Below are 10,451 nucleotides of genomic sequence, written 5' to 3'. Positions count from 1 at the left end.
TTCGCTGCAGTAAAGTGTTTAAAATTACTTAAGGATATCACATAAAAATATCACGCTAATCCTTAAATTACTTAAGGATATCACATAAAAATATCACCCTAATCCTTAAATTACTTAAGAATATCACATAAAAATATCACCTAATCCTTCAAAGGCACTTAAATGCGAGCTAAACAGTTCCTCTTTCATTATATGAAAACCCGCATTCATCGTTAAATTGCATGACTATATGCTGGGAACTGTTTGATACCCTGATTCTAAAAAAGGGACTAGTTTTATACATAAGCATGTGTTTGCGTGTGTGTATGCGTGCGTGTATGTGTGTGTCAGAGAGAGAGAGAGAGAGAGAGAAGGTGGTGGAAGTTAGGACTATATAAGAAGGTGCTGCTGTACCTTGGTGTAAAGTGGATGTATGTTTTCTTTATACAAACGGCAGCCGGTCCATTCAACTGATAACCTCTTGTACGGCTTTTAAATGATTGCGAAGAAAGGTCATCATCTATCGACAACCATTATTCTCATACACACCTTTAAACCGAAAATATAGGGCTGTCGTGTGTTATCTATGCAGCGCTCATCTTCTGAATGATGTCAAATCATAGGACTACTCGCTGACCTAGTCTCAAGAAAACCAACATAAAAACTGAGACAAGGATTATTTGACAATTATACAAAATGAGGGAGGTTACACCGGTTTCACAGCTCGGATACATTACGCGTTTGCTAGTCATATTTTGTACTCTATGCGTTTGCCAAAAAAAGAAAAAAAAAAAAGAGAAAGAAAAGAAAATTAAGAAAATAGCCATCTTTGTTATTCAAGTTTCATATGATAAACTTTGCAATATTTCTTTTTAAAAATTTTCCCAAATTTATTATGATAATAAAAAAGTACGGAAATTATTTTTTTAAATATGACTTTAGAATGAAATAAATTATTTTGGGAACTTTTGTAACATTATCAATGTTTATCACTAAGCACTTTATTTCATAGTTTCATTACCGGCTTCATCCCAGGGTTTTACCAATCAGATGTTGATAGTGGTCTTGCGCTTGAAAAGACCATTTCCTGCATAGTTATCCATAGAGAGAAAAATATTGATCATCCGGATTGTGGTGGGGGTGGGGTGGGGTGGGGTGGGGTGGCCGGCATAGACTGTGTCCGATTGATCGAAGTTTGGCTTATAAAAAGAATATAAATTTAAATAGAACATTGGATACATTCGATGTGTTTGCTTTTGATTTATGTTGCTCTGTTCCATGTAGGCGTCTTGTTCGTCAAACATGTTTTATTTACAGATACGCATGCATTGTAAGAAATAAAACAATTATGGGGACACGGTAGTAGTCCTTACTAGTAAATTATCCGGATAAACGGCTTCGAGAATCTCGACGTTTTACTGCAGTTCCTTCAACTTCAACGAGTAACGCAACCCTGAACTAGTGTTTTTATTTTGAGAGGAAACTCTGCCCAAAGGCAATGACTTTTTTTTATATCAAGTAATGAAGGTTAATATTCACTAAGATGTTTCACACAGAAATGAGTGTATATGTATGACAAATACTGTATTGTCAACTCAAAACAGGATTGTATCCAGTCTAAGTTATTCTTTATCAAGAAGCTGGCACAAAAATATTACTGAAGCATGAGTTGTGAAATAATTGTCAATAGTTGCTACCAAAATTATTCTGCCAATATTAGATACAAGTGCCTTTTTTATGTCAATAATAGATACAAGTGTCTTTTTCTGTCCAGCTTGCCGGTAGCTTCTCGTGGGTTGGTGGTTCTTTCCGGGGTTTTCCCGGGTTCTTCCTCCACCATTAATACTGGCCGCCATGTATAGCCTATCTTGTGCTTAAAAATGGCGTTAAACCCTATAACAACAACAACAACAACAACAACAACAACTTTTTCTGTCAGTATTATATACCAGTGTATTTTTTCTGTCAATAAGTGTCTTTTTCTGTCAATATTAGACACAAGTGTCTTTTTTCTTAAAAAGTATATTCTAGTGTCTTTTGTTGTCAATATTAGATACAATTGTGTTTTTTGGTCAATATTATATTCTAGTTTATTTTTCTGTCAATATTAGATACAAGTGTCTTTTTTTCTGTCAATATTAGGTACTAGTGTCTTTTTCTGTCAGTATTAGGTACTAGTGTCTTTTTCTGTCAATATTAGGTACTAGTGTCTTTTTCTGTCAATATTAGATACTAGTGTCTTTTTCTGTCAATATTAGATACTAGTGTCTTTTTCTGTCAATATTATATACTAGTGTATTTTTCTGTCAATATTAGGTACTAGTGTCTTTTTCTGTCAATATTAGATACTAGTGTCTTTTTCTGTCAGTATTAGGTACTAGTGTCTTTTTCTGTCAATATTAGGTACTAGTGTCTTTTTCTGTCAATATTAGATACTAGTGTCTTTTTCTGTCAATATTAGATACTAGTGTCTTTTTCTGTCAATATTATATACTAGTGTATTTTTCTGTCAATATTATATATGTGTCCATTTTAGTGTCACTAACAGTCAGACAATGTTTATTTTGTTCAATCAAGTATGATATAACAGCCACCTTCATCAACAAAGATCTTGCACAAAATAAAATCTTGCTGCAATAATTGTCAAACTAAGAGCTTCTCCAATATTTCATTCTGACTGTAGCTGAAATTAGCCTACATGAAATAAATAGCAATCAACAGTTTGCGCCTTTTTTTAAAAACCACAGTCCTATGATCCATGTAACTTTGAGATAGTCAATGAAAGCCTTGATATCTATACTTTATAACCTTCCATAATCCATCACTTTAATTAATATTTGCCACTTGTTCATAAATGTGCCACCCCAACAAACAAGCAAACGAATAACATAACCCGCCCCGCCCCCCCCCCCCCCCAACAAACAGACTGAAAATAACAAATGCAATTTTTTTAAAAAGCTTTGATTAAGTCGCTACGGTCTACATGAAACATACATCCCCTCTATTAGTGATTGATTTCAACACTGTTATTTTATAATATAGGACGTTTCTAGATCTCGGTTCAATGACAAATGTCATCAAGATCTTGATTCGATTTAAGCCATCTTTATCCACCATAGTTTGCAGAGTTGCCTCGCCTAAAAAGCCCCAAATAAAAGAGAAAAAACACCAAAACAAAGAAACAAAACAAAATATAAAACAACACGAGAAATCAATCACAGAAACAAAAAGAAAAAAGGTCTGAAAAAGCTTTAGAGATGCAGTTATTTTAAGATGTTAAATTATTATGCCATTGAGATTGCAATTAAATCAACAGACAAGTGTGTTATATGAAATGAAGGGAAAACTTATACATTTTGCACAGATTATTTCTCTCTCTCTCTCTCTCTCTCTCTCTCACACACACACACACACACACACACACACACACACATAACGTCTTATCAGGTAAATAACTCGCCTATCAAATGAAACCCAGCGTTCTCAGACTCTTCTTCTATCTTAATGTAAGATACATAGATAGATTTATATAATTCCTTCCTATGTTGGGGGCCCGGGGGCCCGGGGGCCCGGGGGTCAAAGTAGTCCAAGGCTGTCGCCTTTACCAGTCACTACCATCTCATCTCTGTCCGCTTGGGTTCGAGCATCTGGCTAGGGACATGTGGACAAGCTTGTCTGGGTTCGAGCATCTGGCTAGGGATATGTGGACAAGCTTGTCTGGGTTCGAGCATCTGGCTAGGGACATGTGGACAAGCTTGTCTGGGTTCGAGCATCTGGCTAGGGACATGTGGACAAGCTTGTCTGGGTTCGAGCATCTGGCTAGGGACATGTGGACAAGCTTGTCTGGGTTCGAGCATCTGGCTAGGGACATGTGGACAAGCTTGTCTGGGTTCGAGCATCTGGCTAGGGACATGTGGACAAGCTTGTCTGGGTTCGAGCATCTGGCTAGGGACATGTGGACAAGCTTGTCTGGGTTCGAGCATCTGCTAGGGACATGTGGACAAGCTTGTCTGGGTTCGAGCATCTGCTAGGGACATGTGGACAAGCTTGTCTGGGTTCGAGCATCTGGCTAGGGATATGTGGACAAGCTTGTCTGGGTTCGAGCATCTGGCTAGGGACATGTGGACAAGCTTGTCTGGGTTCGAGCATCTGGCTAGGGATATGTGGACAAGCTTGTCTGGGTTCGAGCATCTGGCTAGGGATATGTGGACAAGCTTGTCTGGGTTCGAGCATCTGGCTAGGGACATGTGGACAAGCTTGTCTGGGTTCGAGCATCTGGCTAGGGACATGTGGACAAGCTTGTCTGGGTTCGAGCATCTGGCTAGGGACATGTGGACAAGCTTGTCTGGGTTCGAGCATCTGGCTAGGGACATGTGGACAAGCTTGTCTGGGTTCGAGCATCTGGCTAGGGACATGTGGACAAGCTTGTCTGGGTTCGAGCATCTGCTAGGGACATGTGGACAAGCTTGTCTGGGTTCGAGCATCTGCTAGGGACATGTGGACAAGTTTGTCTGGGTTCGAGCATCTGGCTAGGGATATGTGGACAAGCTTGTCTGGGTTCGAGCATCTGGCTAGGGACATGTGGACAAGCTTGTCTGGGTTCGAGCATCTGGCTAGGGACATGTGGACAAGCTTGTCTGGGTTCGAGCATCTGGCTAGGGACATGTGGACAAGCTTGTCTGGGTTCGAGCATCTGGCTCGGGACATGTGGACAAGCTTGTCTGGGTTCGAGCATCTGGCTAGGGACATGTGGACAAGCTTGTCTGGGTTCGAGCATCTGGCTAGGGACATGTGGACAAGCTTGTCTGGGTTCGAGCATCTGGCTAGGGACATGTGGACAAGCTTGTCTGGGTTCGAGCATCTGGCTAGGGACATGTGGACAAGCTTGTCTGGGTTCGAGCATCTGGCTAGGGACATGTGGACAAGCTTGTCTGGGTTCGAGCATCTGGCTAGGGACACGTGGACAAGCTTGTCTGGGTTCGAGCATCTGGCTAGGGACATGTGGACAAGCTTGTCTGGGTTCGAGCATCTGGCTAGGGACATGTGGACAAGCTTGTCTGGGTTCGAGCATCTGGCTAGGGACATGTGGACAAGCTTGTCTGGGTTCGAGCATCTGGCTAGGGACATGTGGACAAGCTTGTCTGGGTTCGAGCATCTGGCTAGGGACATGTGGACAAGCTTGTCTGGGTTCGAGCATCTGGCTAGGGACATGTGGACAAGCTTGTCTGGGTTCGAGCATCTGGCTAGGGACATGTGGACAAGCTTGTCTGGGTTCGAGCATCTGCTAGGGACATGTGGACAAGCTTGTCTGGGTTCGAGCATCTGCTAGGGACATGTGGACAAGTTTGTCTGGGTTCGAGCATCTGGCTAGGGATATGTGGACAAGCTTGTCTGGGTTCGAGCATCTGGCTAGGGACATGTGGACAAGCTTGTCTGGGTTCGAGCATCTGGCTAGGGACATGTGGACAAGCTTGTCTGGGTTCGAGCATCTGGCTAGGGACATGTGGACAAGCTTGTCTGGGTTCGAGCATCTGGCTAGGGACATGTGGACAAGCTTGTCTGGGTTCGAGCATCTGGCTAGGGACATGTGGACAAGCTTGTCTGGGTTCGAGCATCTGGCTAGGGACATGTGGACAAGCTTGTCTGGGTTCGAGCATCTGGCTAGGGACATGTGGACAAGCTTGTCTGGGTTCGAGCATCTGGCTAGGGATATGTGGACAAGCTTGTCTGGGTTCGAGCATCTGGCTAGGGATATGTGGACAAGCTTGTCAGTAGCTTCCGGTAGGTCAGTGGTTAATAATAATAATAATGATAATAATAAGCTTTCTTTAACGAGGATAACACATTAGGTCAAGGCTGACCCATCTGCCATGTGGTCCTCAGTTTTTGTAATCGGTTATGTTAAAAATATATAAAAGTTACACATTATAAAAATACAAGACCATGCACATAACACGATATCGTCGCACACTCATTAATACATATGTACCATGAATGATTATGTGTGACATACTGAACAATATTGAATACACAGGTACATACATTTCAGCATTAGTCATACGAACTATATATATATATATATATATATATATATATATATATATATATATATATATATATATATATATATATATATATATAATAAGATCTGAACATATATTTTATGGATATGATGATAATGTTTTATATTCAGAGCTTTTAATATGTCATTCCAGCTGGTCGAGAAAGAATTTCTTTTGTTATGTTTATTTGATTTAATTTATATCTGATTTAATTGTTTGTAAGTTTTAAAATCTTTCTATTTTTTAATTTCGTTATATATCAAAATAATGTAGTTCTGTTTACTAGGAACTCGTTGTAACGCCGCCCTCTTAGATAGAGGGGTGGTTAATTGGGTTTGGCTGGCGTTATCCAGAGGATGACCTCCCTTGATATTATAGCCCGGCGAGAGTGAAAGAAGAATGGAATTTAAACTGAGCGAAAATACTGGGAAGAAATAAAACAATACGAGCCCCCTTTGACAAGAAAATATTAAATTTAATCAGAACAAATTAATACCGACAATTCAAATTCAAGTTAGATTATATAAGTAGAATTTAACAGGTGTGTCCAATTAGGATTTATTACATCATCATAACGAGAGGTGAAAAGAGCGCAATGTCCACGATTGATTGCATCACCTTCATTCACTTGACCGTTTATCAACGTCTTCTAGTTCATCCTTCCTAAACTCTAGGTTCTGCCCCTTCATGGACTTCCTGGTCCTTCTATTCTAACCTCGTCCTTCTTTCTTTCTTTTCCCGTACTCCTGTCTTCAGACTGTCTCGTCCTTCTCTGAGAAACTGTTCCTTAAAGGACAAAGTTACCCCATAATACTGTATACCTTCTGTTCAGAGGCACATACGATTCACTTAATGTTATTCAGAGAATTTTGTTATACACAGACCGCGTACATTCTGACTTAGTACGGTAGGACATTGACCTCGCTTTCCAGCGGCAAGTCTTAAATTACCACGTGAACGACTACTAAGTATTAATTTACATATGCTAATACATGTTCGATTACTACTGCATGAAATTCAAACAAAATGTAACTCATGGAATTCCTTAACTGTAAGATTATCCAAGCATTACAAAATCATATATAATTAGGAAATTATCGTGAACTCACGATGATATATATCGTCCTAACAACAGAGGAAGTAATTTCATATAATCATATGAAATCCTATACATATGAACGTTTGGATCACATGCAGTCAATTCTACCAATGAACTAACAACTGTATAATTGAAAAGGTAAATTGCATAACAATTCTAGCATTAACACTTTCAATGAAATTGAATAAAATATATTGCATAATAACTCTAGCATCAACATATTTCCATGAAACTGAATAAAGTAAGTTGCATAATATAGAAACCTAGTCATAACAAACACATTTGCCTAAAACAAACAATCAAATAATAGAATATTACGTGAAACTAAAATTGCGTACCTCGTCGCTGCTTTTTTTTCCTTCTCCTTCCTTCAGTACTAGTGCGTCGTAGAAAGCACTAATCTTTATGACTCCACGGAGTCGACTAAGTTTCTTCTTGTAGGAAATTTCCAGACTAAAGAATTTCGACTAGGGTCGTCACTTTAAAGTCAGATTGCTTTAAAGTGTACGCCCTAATTTATTATACCCAATCGTAGGCGGTGGTCCCTAACCTTTCCCAAAGAAATAATTTCTTTCATCAGGTTTAGACAGCTCATAATCTGTCTACGACAGTGCGTGACAATTGTCCTTTAAAAAATATAAGTGGACATAGGTTCCTACCAAGCGGTTAAGGTTGGTAGCTCAAATGTTTAGTTTCTGAGGACCGTGTTAAGATACCCCGGTCAATTTCACTGGATCAGAATTCTATACCTTTGAAGTTTACACTGACATGGGGGAGATGAACGAAGAAAGTTCGAAGTGACCTTTCACAAAGACTTTTCTGGCTTAACTGCGATAAGACTTTAATTGCTAAATGCATTCAACTTTAAAATTTTCTGTAATTCAAAATTCGACACTTCACACTCGTACTTTTTCCAGAAAATAGTTTGACTCTGTTTATTTCTGTAAACACGCAAGGTTGACCTGATTTTTTATTATTTATTTGGGAAAAATAAGAGCGAGATAGCGGCTGTATTGAATACGTGACCCTAGGCTTATTAATCGTTTTAGCGAAGTAAAATACTTTTTTCTCGGAGTAAAATGATTGGTTTTTATTGAGGTCATACTGGGGCTACGTGATATTTTTATATGTAAACATGATCACGTTTTAAAATTGTTGCTGAAAATTTGAAATGGTCAAGGGAGCATTGGACTCAATTATTAAAATGTGTACTCACTGGTAAGGCTAGTGATATTTCAATTCACTGTCAGTTCACCAAAGTGGTAACATAAGGGTTTATGAGATAATCCCTGAAGCTTATCAGCAAACGTTCAGAAATTATAGAAAAGAAGCTGGACAAACTCATGTCGAATTCGCTAGAGACAAAGAGCAGTTATTTGATAGATGGTGTATAGCCAAGAAAGTTGAACAAGATTATGAAAGTCTCAAACAGCTTGTATTACTTCAAGATTTCAAAACCTGTATCCATAGTGACATTAAGTCTTATCTTGACGAGCGTCAGATTGAAATCTTGGAAAATGCTGCTCGTGCTGCTGATGAGTATTTTTTAACTTATAAGGTTCTTTTTGTAAATAAGACTTCTACTCAACAGTCTTCTGGCAGAAAAGTATATCAGTCTAATACAAGCCCTTCTAAAACTCAAACTGGCACAACTTCTAAAAATCAAGCTTCTGATAAGCTTAATTCGAGATGCTTGTTTCTTCCTACGTGTACCTATTGCAAGTAAAAAAGGACACGTTATTTCTGATTGCTACAATATGAAAAATAGGCATCAGTATCAAGACAGACCTATTCCAAATGCTCTTATTTCTAAGAGGTCAAGGTCACGATTATGTATTGAAAGCAATATATTTGTTGGGTCTAATAAACCCCAGTCGGGGCCCCGAGTGGCCGAGTGGTCTAAAGCGCTCTCCGTTACGGATCACTGCCATCTCACCTCTGTCTGCGTGGGTTCGAGTCTCGGATTCGGCTAATGTGGGTATGTGAGAAAGCTTGCCAGTAGCTTCTCGTGGGTCGGTGGTTTTTTTCGGGGTTTTCCCGGGTTCTTCCTCCACCATTAATACTGGCCGCCATGTATAGCCTATCGTGTGCTGAAAAATGGCGCTAAACCCTACAACAACAACAACAATAAACCCCAGTCTGATTGTATTATGGAGAATTATAAACCGTTCATATCGAAGGGTTCTATGTCACTCTTGGATGATTCCGTCAATCCTATCCCTATTAAAATTTTAGGGACACAGGAACTTCTCAGAGTCTTTTATTGTCATGTACTTGCCTTTTTCTGAGAATTCTTCTTCTAACGAGAGTGCTCTTATTCAGGGAGTAGAGTGCGGCTTTGTTAATGTTCATCTCCATTGTGTACATTTGTCATCAGACTTAGTCTCAGGACCCGTGACAGTCGGCACAGTGCTTGTTTTACCCGTTGAGGGCAAATATTTATTACTAGGCAACGACCTACCTGGAGACAAGGTTGTGGTTAATCCACTTGTAACTGACAAGCCTTGCTTGGATCAGAAAGTCGATCCAATTGAAAAAGAATTCACTGATTTATTCCCAGGTTGTGCAGTTAGCAGAGCTATGGCAAAGAAAGCTCTTGAGAATGATGTTGACATGGAAAGATTTCCTTTAGCTGAAACTTGTATTGGTCAGGCTTTCGATGAGGTCAGTTTCATTCCTTGTTTGGATCATTCAAAGGGTATTAATCACAGTCTTTTAACTGCTCATTCTCTTTATTCTAATCAGGGTGATACACGACAATCACTTGTCGTCGAACAGGAAAAAGATCCTGAGATCTCCTGTTTGTTTCAAAGGGCTATTAGTGAAACTGAAGCTACTGAAGTTCCCGTCTGTAATTTCATTAAAAATGGAATTCTTATGAGAAAATGGAGACCTCCCGAGGTACCTTTGCTGATGAGTGGTCAGTAAACTATCAACTTGTAGTTCCAAAACCTTAAAGACAGAATATACTTAGTCTGGCCCATGAAACTCCATTGGCTGGTCATTGAAGGATTAATAAAACTTATCATAAGATCTTGACTCACTTCTATTGGCCAAAAATCCAAAGTGGTGTTGGTAAATACTATAGATCTTGTCATATCTGTCAAATGGTAGAAAAACCCAATCAGAAAATACCTAAGGCTCATCTGCAACCTATTCCTGCCTTTGACAAACCATTTAGCAAAATTATGGTAGATTGTGTTGGTCACTTACTTAAGACCAAGTCAGGTAACCAATACCTGTTGACCATTATGTGTGCGTCAACAAGGTTTCCAGAAGCAATTCCCTTGAGGAATATACAATCTTAAACT

The 10,451-nt window shown here is 39.3% G+C and overlaps 1 protein-coding gene across 1 annotated transcript in view; it reads right to left on the bottom strand.

Annotated features, from left to right (window-relative positions):
- LOC149804137 (uncharacterized) overlaps nucleotides 1-10,451 on the bottom strand; it is a 184,798-nt gene that overhangs the window by 87,069 nt on the left and 87,278 nt on the right. The gene's annotated exons all lie outside the window — the stretch shown is intronic.

This window comes from Sinohyriopsis cumingii, chromosome 3, assembly GCF_028554795.1.
Source record: "Sinohyriopsis cumingii isolate HCF-2022 chromosome 3, ASM2855479v2, whole genome shotgun sequence".
NCBI classification, from domain to species: Eukaryota; Metazoa; Mollusca; class Bivalvia; order Unionida; family Unionidae; genus Sinohyriopsis; species Sinohyriopsis cumingii.
Note: the sequence above shows the minus strand (reverse complement) of the source record. Positions and strands in the feature narration are given on the sequence as shown.